Here is a 14,226-nt window from a genome sequence, read left to right as displayed (position 1 = left end):
ATATAAAAAATAATAAATAAAAGAAAAAAAAGAATTAATGCTTGAAGAATATCCTACTACGCAGTTATTTCCATACATATGTGTGTGTTCAATTCAGGCAGCAGCGTTTAGTATTGTAGATACCCGCTGTGTGGCAGGCTTGGAGCAAGAGCCTCTCCTCCGGATAAGGAGTTGTAGTACCTTGCGTCCAGTTCTTGTGGAAGGCTGCCCTCAGACCAGCAATCCCGTGAGCATCCAAGGGCCTAAAACCCCTCCGGTATAATCACGCTTTGGTGACTGTATAACTTGTCAGCTCTCTAGCTACTGTGCTGCTCAGAGCATCCTCCTATAGAAATCACTGAAAGCTGCCAGCAGGTGGCTGTAGACCTGGTCAGCTCTGCTACTATGCTGACTCAAGAGCATCCTCCTACAGAATTCCTTAGAAGTAGCCTGCCCCAGACAAGAGATGTTGTGCACTGCACTCTTCACTGTGCATGACCCACCTTCTAACCTCGGTGACCTAATGGAGGGGGTAGACCCCTTGCTGCACACTGCCCACCTCCTAGACTCGCTGACCTAATGGAGGGTGGACCCCTTGCTGCACACTGCCCACCTCCTAGACTCGGTGACCTAATGGAGGGTGGAGACCTTGCTGCGCACTGCCCACCTCCTGGCCTCGGTGACCTAACGGGAGTGGACCACTTGTTTATTGCTCACGTGATTGTCTTGACCCTATTACTGTCCTTAAGATGACCTCACTCACAAGACCTTTCCCCTGTCTTGTACCCAATAAATACAAATGCTCCTGGATATTTGGGGCCTCTCCTGTCTCCGCTTATAGGTGGCGTGGACCCCCAAGCCCAGCTGTTCTTTTCCAGTCCTTCTGTGTCCTGACTCTTTACTTCATGGATCCTGCACCTCAGCACAGCGATAGGGGACACCCCACGACCCTGTAGGGCTGTGATCCTACATGGTTTTTGTATATGGTAAGCGATAGAGGTCTAGTTACATTCTTCTGCACGTGACTACCCAATTTTCCAACTATTTATTGAACAGAGTTTCCATTCCCCAATATAAATGCATGTCAGCTTTGTCAAAGATTAGTTGGCTATAAATATGTGGCTTTATTTCTGGGTTCTCTATTCTGTTCCATTGGTCTATGTGTCTATTTTTATACCAGTATGATGCTATTTTCGTTACTATACCCTTGTAATGTATTTTGAAGTAAGGTAATGTGATGCCTCCAGCTTTGTTCTTTTAGCTCAGGGTTGCTATGGCTATTTGGGCTCTTTTTGGTTCCTTATGAATTTTAAGATTGTTTTTTCCTAATTCTGTGAAAAATAATCTTAGTATTTTGATAGCTATTGTGTTGAACCTGTAGATTGCTTTGGGCAATATGGTCATTTCAATGATATTAATTCTTCTGTTCCAAGACCATGGGATATTTTTCCTTTGTTTGTGTCTTCTTCAATTTCTTTTATCAGTGTTTTGGAGTTTTCCATGTAGAGGTCTTTCACCTTCTTGGTTAAATGGGTACCTAGGTATTTTATTTTATTTTACTTTTTGTAGCTCTTGTAGATGGAATTACCTTAAAAAAAAAAATAGAGACAAGGTCTCGCTCTGTCACCTAGGCCAAAGTGCAATGGTGCAATCAGCTCCCTATAGCCTTGAACTCCTGGCTCAAGCAATTGCCCTGCCTCAGCCTCTGAGTAGCTGGGACTACAGATGCATGCCACCACACTTGGCTTTGCTTTTATTTTAGATGGAGTCTCACCGGAGTGCAGTGGTGCTATCTCAGCTCACTGCAACCTCCACCTCCTGGGTTCAAGTGATTCTCCTGTCTCAACCTCCTAAGTAGCTAGGACTACAAGCATGTGCTACCACACCTGGCTAATTTTTGTATTTTTAGTAGAGGTTTCATCATGTTGGCCAGGATGGTGTCGATCTCCTGACCTCATGATCTGCCTGCCTCGGCCTCCCAAAGTGCTGGGATTACAGGCGTGAGCCACCACGCCCAGCCTATTTTTATTTTTATACAGGGTCTCACTATGTTGCCCAGGCTGGGTTTGAACTCCTGGCCTCAAGTGATCCTACTGCCATAGCCTCCTAAAGTGCTGGGATTACAGGCATGAGCCACTACACCTTGCTGGGATTGCCTTCTTGATTTCTTTCTCAGCTAGATCATTATTGGTGTACAGCAACACGACTGGTTTTTGTACATTGATTTTTATATCTGGCAACTTTACTGAATTCATTCATCAAATCTAAGAGTTTTTTGATGTAGTCTTCAGGTTTTTCTGGATCTAGGATTGTATATCATATTATCAAGAAACAGGGATAATTTGGCTTTTTCTTTTACAATATGGATGCCTTTTCTTTCTTTTTCTTGCCTGACTGCTCTGGCTAGGATTTCCAGTATTTTATTGAATAGGAGTGGTAAAAGTGACTTGTCTTGTTCCAGTTCTTAGAGGAAAGGCTTTCCATTTTTCTCTATGCAGTATGATGTTAGCTGTGGGTTTGTTGTATATGTCTTTTTTGGATTTGAGGTAGGTTCCTTCATTGCCTAGTTTCTTGAAAGTATCGTGAAGGAATGTTGAATTTTACCAAATGCATGTTCTACTTCTATTGAGTTGATCATACAGTTTTTGTCCTTTATTCTGTTGATATGATGCATCATGTTTACTGATTTGCATATGTGGAACCATCCTTGCACCCCTTGTATAAATCCCACTTGATTGTGGTGTGTTATCTTTTTGATGTGCTGTTGGATTTAGTTTGCTAGTATTTTGTTGAGGAATTTTTTTTTTTTTTTTTTTTGAGACGGAGTTTCGCCCTTGTTACCCAGGCTGGAGTGCAATGGCGCGATCTCGGCTCACCGCAACCTCCGCCTCCTGGGCTCAAGCAATTCTCCTGCCTCAGCCTCCTGAATAGCTGGGATTACAGGTACGTGCCACCATGCCCAGCTAATTTTTTGCACTTTTAGTAGAGATGGGGTTTCACCATGTTGACCAGGATGGTCTCAATCTCTCGACCTCGTGATCCACCCGCCTCGGCCTCCCAAAGTGCTGGGATTACAGGCTTGAGCCACCGCGCCCGGCTTGTTGAGGAATTTTGTGTCGGTGTTCATTAGATATATTGCCCTGTAGTTTTCTTTTTTGTTGTGGCCTTTTCTGGTTTTGGTATCAGGGTGATGATGGCTTCACAGAATGAGTTAGGGAGAATTCTCTCATCTTTGATTTTTTGGAATAGTTTTTAGGATTGGTATTAGTTCTTTTACATTTGGTAGAATTCAGCTGTAACTTTATCCAGTACAGGGCTAGGAAAATTTTTATTACTATTTTAATCTTGTTACCCGTTATTGGTCTGTTTGAGTTTTCTATTTCTTCCTGGTTCAAACTTGGTAGTTTGCATGTGTCCAGAAATGTATCCCTCTCATCTAGTTTTTACAGTTTGTCTGTGTATAATTGTTCATAATAATTGCTGATGATCTCTTGCATTTCTGTGTTACCAGTTATAATAGCTCCTTTTTTATTTCTGATTTTGTTTATTTGGGTCTTCTGTCTTTTTTTCTTGGTCAGTCTAGCTAGCAGTTTATCAATGTTGTTTACCTGTTTGAAGAGCAAACTTTTAGTTTTGTTTATCCTTTGTATTTTTTAGTCTGTTTTTCAATTAGTTCTGCTCTGATCTTTATTCCTTGTCTTCTGCTAATTTTGGGTTTGGTTTGTTCTTTGAGATACATTGTTAGATTGTTAACTTGTGATCTATTTTTTTTTTTTTTTTTTTGACATAGGCAGTTACTGCTGTAACTTCCCTCTTTGCACTACCTTTGCTATATCCCCCAGATTTTGATATGTTTCATTTCCATTTTCATTTGCTTGAAGAATTTTTTTAATTTCCATTTCAGTGTCTTCATTGACCTAATTGTCATTCAGGAGCATGTTGTTTAATTTACATACATTTGTATAACTCCCAAAGTTCCTCTTGGTATTGATTTCTAGTTTTATTCCATTGTGGTCTAAGGATACTTGACATAAATTTAATATCTAAAAAATTGTTGAGGCTTGTTTTGTGGCCTAACATATGGTCTATCCTGGAGAATGTTCTGTGTGCTGATAAAAAGAATCTATATTCTGCAGTTGTCGGATAGAATGTTCTGTAAATGTTCATAAGGTTTGTTTGGTCTGAAGTTCAGCTGAAGTCTAATGTTTGTTAATTTTCTGTCTAAATGATATAATGCTGAAAGCAGGGTGTTGAAGTCCCCCACTATGATTGTATTGCAGGCTATCTCTCTATTTCAATCTAATAATATTTGCTTTATGAATATGGGTGCTCCAGTGTTGAGTGCATATACATTTAAAACTGTTATATCCTCTTGCTAATTGATTCCTTTATCATTATAAAATGACTGTGTGTGTTTGTGCATGTGTACATGTACGTGTGTGTGTTTGTGTGTGTTTTACTGGTCTTGACTTAAAGCCTGTTTTATTTAATATAATAAGCATAGATACTCCTGCTCACATATGGTTTCTGTGTTCATGGAATATCTTTTTCCATTTATTTACTTTCAGTCTATATGTATCTTTACTGGTAAGGTGAATTTCCTGTAAGCAACATATAGTTTGATCATCTTTTTTAAAAAGTGTATTTGATCATTCTGTCTCATTCTGTCACCCAGGCTGGAGTGCAGTGGTGTGATCTCGGCTCACTGCAATCTCTGCCTCCCAGGTTCAAGTGATTCTTAGCCTCAGCCACCTGAGTAGCTGCGATTACAGGCACATACCACCACACTCGGCTAATTTTTGTATTTTAGTAGAGATGGGGTTTCGATATGTTAGGCAGGCTGGTCTTGAACTCCTGGCCTCAAGCAATCCACCTGCCTCAGCCTCCCAAAGTGTTGGGATTATAGGCATGAGCCACCACATCTAACCCCAATCATTCTATATCTTTTTAGTGAAGAATTTAAACTGTTTTCATTCAAGGTTATTATTGATATGTAAAGCTTTGTTCCTATCATACTGTTAATTGTTTCTTGGTTGTTATACATATTCTTTGTTTCTTTTTCACTTATTGTCATTGCAACTTGGTGGATTTCTGTAGTGGTACTATTTGAGTTCTTTCTCTTCCTTCTTTTTGTGATTGTTTTACCAATGAATTTTATTGTTTTATGTGTTTTCATGACATGAATACCCATATTGCTTATTGCTTCTAAGTTAGGGCTCCCTTGGGCATTTCTTGTAGGACCAGTCTAATGGTAACAAATTCCCTCAGTATTTGCTTATTTGAGAAAGACATTTTTCCTTCATTTATGAGGGGTAATTTTGCTGAATAAAGTATTCTTGGCTGCCAATTGTTTTCTTTCAGCACTTTGAATATATCATCCAATTCTCTTCTGGCCTATAAGGTTTCTGCTGAGAAATTCACTGTTAGTCTCACGGGCTTTCCTTTATACGTAATAGATGCTTTTCTCCTGCTGTTTTTAGGAATCACTCTTAATCGTGGACTTTAGACAATCTGACTATAATGTACTGTGAAAGAGATCTGATATGGTTTGACTGTGTCCCCACCCAAATCTCATCTTGAATTGTAATAATCCCCACATGTCAAGGGCAGAATGAGGTGGAGGTATTTGAAACATGGGGCCGGTTTTCCCCATGCTGTTCTCGTGATAGTGACTTCTCACAAGATCTCATGGTTTTATAAGGGGCTTCCCCCCTTCACTCAGTGCTCATGCTCTCTCCTGCTGCCCTGTAAAGAGGTGCCTTCTACCATGATTGTCAGTGTCCTGGGGCCTCTCCAGCCATGTGAAACTGTGAGTCAATTAAACTTCTTTTCTTTATAAATTACCTAGTCTCAGGTGTTTGTTCATAGGAGCATGACAACAGATTAATACAGTAAATTGGTAACAGAAATGGGGTGCTCTTATAAGGATACTCACAAATGAGGCAGCAACTTTGGAACTGGATAAGAGGTAGAGGTCAGAATGGTTTGGAGACAGGAAAATGTGGGCAAGTTTGGAACTTCCTAGAGACTTGTTGAATGGCTTTGACCAAAGTGCTGATAGTGATATGGACAATGGAATCCAAGCTGAGGTGGTTTTGGATGGAGATGAGGAACTTTTTGGGAACTGGAATAAAGTTGATTCTTGCTATGCTTTAGCAAAGACTTTAGCAAAGAGATGCAGCATTTTGCCCCTGCCCTAGAGATCTATGGAACTTTGAGCTTGAGAGAGATAATTTAAGGTATCTGGTGGAAGAAATCTCTAATTGCTAAAGTGTTCAAAAGGAAGCAGAGCACAAATGTTTGGAAAATGTGCAGCCTGATGATGCAACAGAAAAGAAAAATCCATTTTTCTAGGGAGAAATTCAAGTCTACTGCAGAAATTTACCTAAATAATGAGAAGCCAAATGTTAATCACCAAGACAATGGGGAAACTGTTTCCAGGCCGTGTCAGAGAACTTCACAGCAGCCCCTCCCATCATGGATCTGGAGGCCTAAAAGGAAAAATGTTTCTGTAGGTCAGGCCCAGAGTCCCTCTGCTGTGTGCAGCCTAGGGACTTGGTGCCTCACATCCCAGCTGCTCCAGCCATAGTACAGCTTGGACTGTGGCTTCAGAGGGTACAAGCCCCGAGCCTTGGTAGCTTCCATGTGGTATTGAGCCTGAAGGTGCAGAGATGTCAAGCATTGAGGTTTCAGAACCTCTGCCTAGATTTCAAAGGATGTATAGAAATGCCTGGATGTTCAGGCATAAGTTTGTTGCGGGGATAGAGTCCTCATGGAGAACCTCTGCTAAGGCAGCACAAGAGGGAAATGTGGAGTTGGAATCCCCACACAGAGTCCCCACTGGGGCACTGCCTAGCGGAACTGTGAGAAAAGGGCCACCATCCTCCAGAACCCAGAGTGGAGGATCCACTGACAGCTTGCACTGTGCACCTGGAAAAGCCGCAGACACTTAACGACAGCCCATGAAAGCCAGGAGGGCAGCTGTACCCTGCAAAGCCACAGGGGTGGAGTTGCCCAATGCCATGGGAGCCCACCTCTTGCATCAGCATGACTTGAATATTAGAAATAGATTCAAAGGAAATTATTTCAGAGCTTCAAATTTAATTACTGCCTTGTTGGATTTTGGACTTGCATGGGGCCTGTAACCTTTTTGTTTGGGCCAGTTTTTTCCCTTTGGAGCCGGTATATTTACCCAATGCCTGTACCTTCATTGTTACTTAATCTAGGAAGTAACTATCTTGCTTTTGATTTTACTTCATCTAGGAAGTAACTATCTTGCTTTTGACTTTACAGGCTCCTAGGTGGAAGAGACTTGCCTTGTCTCAGATGAGACTTTGGACTTAGACTTCTGGGTTAATGCTGGAATAAGTTAAGATTTGGGGGGAACTGCTGGAAGGGGATAATTGTGCTTTGAAATGTGAGGACATGAGATTTTAGAGGCACCAGGGGTGCAATGATATGGCTTGGTTGGCTGTGTCATCACCCAAGTCTCATCTTGAATTGTAAAAATCCTCATGTGTCAAGGGCAAGACCAGGTAGAGATAATTAAATCCTGGGGGCAGTTTCCCCCATGCTGTTCTCATGAGTTCTCACGAGATCTGATGGTATTATAAAAGCCTTCCCACTTCACTCAGTGCTGATTCTCCTGCTGCCCTGTCAAGAGGGGCCTTCTGTCATGATTATAGGTTTCTTAAGTCCTCCCCAGCCTTAGGGGAAGTGTGAGTCAATTAAACCTCTTTTCTTTATAAATTACCCAGTCTTGGGTATTTTTCATAGCAGTGTGAAGGTGGACTAATACAAGATCTTTTTATATTGTGTCTCCCTGGGGATCACTGAGCCTCCTGTATCTGAATGTCTAATTATCTTACTACACTTGGGAAGTGTAATGGTTAATACTGAGTGTCAACTTGATTGAATGGAAAGATACAAAGTATTGTTGCTGGGCGTGTCTGTGAGGGTGTTGCCAAAGGAGATTAACATTTGAGTCAGTGGACTAGGAGAGGCAGACCCATTCTCAACCTGGGTAGGCACCAACTAATCAGCTGACAGCACAGCTAGAATAAAGCTGACAGAAGTTGGAAGGACTTGACTTGCTGAGTCATCCAACCTTCATCTTTCTCCCGTGCTGGATTCTTCCTGCCCTTGAACATCAGACTCTGAGTTCCTTAGATTTTGAACTCTTGGACTTACACCAGTGGTTTGCCAAGGGCTCTCAGGGTTTTGGCCACAGACTGAAGGCTGCACTGTTGGCTTCCCTGCTTCTGAGGTTTTGGGACTCAAACTGGCTTCCTTACTCCTCAGCTTGCAGATGGCCTATTGTGGAACTCCATCTTGTAACTGTGTGAGTCAATACTCCTTAACAAACTCCCCTTCACAGATACATCTATCCTATTGGTTCTGTCCCTCTAGAGAACCCTAATACAGGAAGTTTTCATTTCTTTTTTCATTAAATAGGTTTTCTAATTCTTTCTTTGTCTCTTCATCCTTGGAGACATCTATAATCCAAATATTTGATTATTTTATGTTGTCTCAAATGTCATGAATACTTTGCTCATTTCTAAAAATTCTTCTTTATTTTTGTCTGACTGGATTATTTCAAAAGACCTTCTTTAAAGTTCTGATATTCTTCTGCCTGATCTAGGCTATTGTTGAAGTTTCAAATGTATTTTGTATTTCCATCAATTAATTTTTCATTTCTAGAATTTCTATTTGATTCTTTTTCAAAATATCCATCTCTTTGGTAAATTCATCATTGTTCTGAATTGCTTTTCTGATTTCTTTGTATTATTCTTCAGAATTCTCTTGTATCTCATTGAGCTTTATAATAAATATTTAGGTCGTGTCTGGTGGCTCATGCCTGTAATCCCAGCACTTTGGGAGGCCAAGGCAGGTGGATCACGAGGTCAACAGATCAAGACTATCCTGGCCAACATGGTGAAACCCCATCTCTACTAAAAATATAAAAATTAGCTGGGTGTGGTGGCAAGTGCCTATAATCCCAGCTACTCAGGAGGCTGAGGTGGAAGAATCGCTCGAACCCGGGAGGCAGAGGTTGCAGTGAGCCAAGACTGTGCCACTGTACTCCACCGTGGTGACAGAGTCGGACTCTGTCTCAAAAAATAATAATAAATAAATATTTTAAATTATTTGTCTGAGATTTCAAAAATTCCTTTTTGATTAAGGTCTATAGACTGGAGAATTATTGTGTTCCTTTGAAAGTGTCATATGCCCTTGCTTTGTTATGTTTCCTGTCTCCTTACATTGACATCTGTGCATCTGTTCTAATAGTCACTTCTTCCAATTTTTGCATTTACTTTCAGATGGAAAGACATTTTCCTGAATATGTATCTATGGTTTTGCTGAGCCGGGTACTTTGGCTTTGATTCTAGATATATGCAATAGTGTAGTCCTTGTCTGATATTTTAGGCTACAAACAGTACCACTGGTATCTGTGACTTCTCCAGTAGCATAAGGTGTGGTTATTAGTGAAAGCTGTGGTAAACTTGTGATGGGGAGTGGGATGCCAGTTGGGCCAGTCTTCAGGTCCCCGTAGTGGCAGTGGTGAGCTAAGCATGCCTATCTTTTTTTTAGCAGCAGGTTCTTTGTCTGTTACCCAGGCTGGAGTGCAATGGTGCAATCACAGCTCACTGAAGCTGCGAAATCCTGGACTCAAGCAATTTTTCCAGTTCAGCTTTCCAAGTAGCTAAGACTATAGGTGTGCCCCACCACACCTGGCTAATTTTAAAAAGAAAATTGTGTATAGCTGGGGTCTCACTTTATTGCCCAGGCTGGCCTCAAACTCCTGGCTGCAAGTTTTCCTCACACCTTGAGCTCCCAAAGCACTGGGATTACAGTCATGAGCCACCAAACCTGGTTAGCATGCCTATCTTTGTGCCCCAGAGCAGCAGATACTGGCACCTGTTTTTAGCAGTTACCAGGGCAATTCTTGAGCCTCCAATTGCCTTGCTCAAATGCAAGTAATGGAAGCAGAAGACTGGATGGGCGGGTGGGTTCTTGAGCCCCTGGGCAGCTGGCATGTCATGGGTGATGGCAGTAGCAGTGGCAAGATGCTTCTCTGCACCCTGAGCAGTGTGCAGTGATGTTGCAGTGACTGCAGTGGGCTGGGTGGGCCATTCTTCAGGCCCACAGGTGACTCTTGCAGGTAGTTGTTAGCTGAAGTGGTAGTGGCTGGGAGTTCAGGCCCAACCTCAGGCCCCCAGGAGGAGTGATCCAGTGTCCAAGTGGGTGGATTGGGTTAGGCAATCCATAGGTCTCTGGGCCATGTGCTCTGTCTTGATGGGGAAGGCTAAGCCAGGATAAATGGACTTGTGCTCAGATCCTGAAATGGTGAGGGCAGGCACCAGCTGTGGTGGATGGGGGCAGGGCTATTCTCAGATTCAAGGCTTGGGTAAGGGAAAGTAGCATCCACGCAGAGGCCCTACCACTAGAAAGAGTGTGGCATCCTTTGAACACTGAATGGACCAGAGACAAACATAAACAGAGCTCACTTAGCAAGGGGCAAGGCACATGACAGAGACAAGGTAAATGTGTATTTCATTCATTTCATGAGTCCCTGTAATCCTGAGAAAAGCCTTTGCTTCTTTGAACCTCAAGGAGAAACAGAAAACAGAATGGTCCCAGCACAAAAGACACTTGCCTACCAAAATAGGATGGAGGACCAAGGTTTTAACTGCTAATTTCGTTACAACATATTGAGATATATTGGAGGGCATCAGAGAGTTACTTGCTCTCACTACAAGATGATTTGATGGGTAAAATGCCCCACAATCCACGTGTAACTCCCAGAAGTCCAAAAAGTCAAATGAGTGAGAAGAAATGAAAATTGGATTTTTTCTCCAAACACCCTGAGAAGCTGCTGCCCCATGGGGCATCCACTCAACAGGAAGGATCTTCTGGAGATCATGGGGATGGGAACCATTGGGCTTTGTTCATCAGTTAGGCCAGCACCTCACCAGGGACAGTAGTGGTTGATGCTTTACATGACATTATGACACCGAGACCTGACACATGATTGAAATGACAAACACACACATGGAAAAAGTCACAGGGGCACTACAGAGAATGAAAGCCGTGGCCATGCACGCAGGATGGGACACTAGCCTACTTCAGCTGGAGGGCAGCCACCTCAGAAGAAGTCAGGAATCTGGCCTGGGACATGGGAATCATGAAAACAAACCTCCAAAATAATTAGGCAAAACTTCCAGCACAAGTGGACAACCAGAGAATAGTGAAGAACACTCTTCAGGAAATGCAACTAGCAACATACTTTCATCAAAGAAAGATATCTTATCATAAAAATGTCTTCAGCTACAATGCTAAGCAAAAAGAACAAAGCTGGAATCATCGTGCTACCTGATTTCAAACTATACTACAAGGTTATAGTAGCCAAGTCAGCATGATACTGGTACCAAAACAGGCATATAGACCAATGGAACAGAACAGAGACCTCAGAAATAATACCACACATCCACAACCATCTGGTCTTCGACAAACCTGACAAAAACAGGCAATGGGGAAAGGATTTCCTATTCAACAAATGGTGCTGGGAAAACTGGCTAGCCATATGCAGAAAACTGAAACTGGACCCCTTCCTTACACCTTATATAAAAATTAACTCAAGATGGATTAAAAAATTAAATGTAAAACCTAAAACCATAAATATCCTAGAAGAAAACCTAGGCAATACCATTCAGGACATAGGCATGGGCAAAGACTTCATGACTAATACACCAAAAGCAATTGCAATAAAAGCCAAAATTGACAAATGGGATCTAATTAAAGAGTTCCGTGCAGCAAAAGAACTATCATCAGAGTGAACAGGCAAGCTACAGAATGGGAGAAAAAACTCTGCAATCTACTCATCTGACAAAGGTCTAATATCCAGAATTTATAAGGAACTTAAAGTTACAAGAAAAAAACAACAACCCTATCAGAAAGTGAGCAAAAGGTAAGAACAGACACGTCTCAAAAGAGACATTTATGCAGCCAACAAACATATGAAAAAAAAAAAAGTTCATCATCACTGATCATTAGGGAAATGCAATCAAAACCATAATGAGTTACCATCTCACACCAGTCAGAATGGCAATTATCAAAAAGTCAAGAAACGATAGATGCTGGTAAGGCTGCGGAGAAATAGAAATGCTTTTATACTGTTGGTGGGAATGCAAATTAGTTCAATTATTGTTGAAGACAGTATGGTAATTCCTCAAGGATCTAGAATGAGAAATACCATTTGACTCACCAAACCCATTACTGGGTATATACTCAAAGGATTATAAACCAACCTACTATAAAGACACAGACACGCCTTTGTTTATTGCAACACTATTTACAATAGAAAAGTCATGGAATCAACCCAAATGCCCATCAATGATACTGGATAAAGAAAATGTGGCACATACACACCATGGAATACTATCCAGCCATAAAAGGAATGAGATCATGTCCTTTACAGGGACATGGATGAAGCTAGAAGCCATCATCCTCAGCAAACTAACACAGGAACAGAAAACCAAATACCACATGTTCTCACTCATAAGTGGGAGTTGAACAATGAGAACACATGGACACAGGGAGGGGAACATCACACATCAAGGCCTGTTGAGGGGTGGTGGGGGAGGGAAGGGAACATAGAGGGCCGATCAATAAGGGCAGCAAACTACCATGGCATATCTGTACCTGTGTGACACACCTGCACACTCTGCACATGTATCCCAGAACTTAAAGTCAAATACTTTTTTTGTTTTTTGAGATGGAGTCTTGCTCTGTCACCAGGCTGGAGCACAGTGGCACAATCTCGGCTCACTGCAACCTCCACCTCCCGGGTTCAAGAGATTCTTCCGCCTCAGCCTCCCAAGTAGCTGGGACTACAGGTGCGTGCCAAACGCCCAGCAAATTTTTGTATTTTTAGTAGAGATGGGGTTTCACTGTGTTGGCCAGGATGGTCTCAATCTCTTGACCTCGTGATCCACCCTCCTCAGCCTCCCAAAGTGCTGGGATTTGAGCCACTGTGCCAGGCCATAAACTACATTTTTAAAAATTGAAAAATTGTTTAAGTCTTCAAGCGGAGCTACTGGTAGCCAAGCATTTACAATTTTTCCTCACCATTCCCCAACTCTGACCATCTTGATGCCCTCAACCCACTCTTGTGCGAAGGGGCTGGGTGACAGAAGAGTCACCTAGGACAAGAGAAGAGAAAAGTTCCACACATTGGATGACTATGTTTAAAACTAGATCTAAGAGCCAGACTCAAAAGAATCTAAGTGCTGGGATGTCATGTCTCAGCCTGCACAAATTACAGAAACAAAAAAATACAGAGCTTGCCTGGAAGGGAGAAGAGTGGGGCTTTATGACCTTCAGGATGGAGTACTCACAGGCTGCATCCAGAGCAGAGCAGGTGAGCTGTTCCTCCAATGAGCACAAGATGCTCCTGTAAGGCTGGTGGCAGTCAGACAGGTCATGTTCAGTCAAAGGAGTCAAATAACTTCATCCAGTGAGTCCTCTGAGACATAGAGCTCTTCCAGCAGCTGCCTGCTGAGCCTGGGGGGTGAAGACTGAAGATAAACACTAGAGAGAACCAAAACCACAGAGCCCAGCTGGCTCTAAAGGGAGGGCTCCAGGAAAGGACAGAGAAAGGAAAGGGCAGTCCCCTCAGAGAGATAGAACCATCCTTCCCCATATGGGGCAGAAGAGAGGGAGCAGCAGATGCTCGGTGCACTGGGCAGACAATGAGCTGAGGGTGAAGGAGATGGAACAATCCCTGTATGAAATGGCCATGACACGCAGTGCACACGGAGAGACATCATGGTGCATTCAGCACTTTTGCATAAATTGTGTTGGAAGCACCATGCAGTGGCCATATGAACATGGGCTCTTGAGTCTTCCTAGAATCTTAAGAGATATGATATCCTCAACAACTCTTTTTCTCAATGTTGTAGCATGATATTAACTTTTTCATTCACTTTCATGCTATCATTTGCTTGCACATATGGTAATGCCAAGACACAGACATCAGATATCCATCTCCAATTCACATTAAGCAATAAGAATAGAAAAGGGGACTGCAGAAAATATCTGTGATAGATCACCAGTTCAACAGAGTCAACTGGTGACAGATTATACAATTGAGATGAATCAATCAGAGGGGATAATACAAATACAGCTATACAGTGAAAACAGGCAATGCTAATAATATAAATCTTTCATGATTGGCTGAACAGATAG

The sequence above is a fragment of the Saimiri boliviensis genome, chromosome 9, assembly GCF_048565385.1.
Source record: "Saimiri boliviensis isolate mSaiBol1 chromosome 9, mSaiBol1.pri, whole genome shotgun sequence".
Classification (NCBI taxonomy): Eukaryota; Metazoa; Chordata; class Mammalia; order Primates; family Cebidae; genus Saimiri; species Saimiri boliviensis.
Note: the sequence above shows the minus strand (reverse complement) of the source record.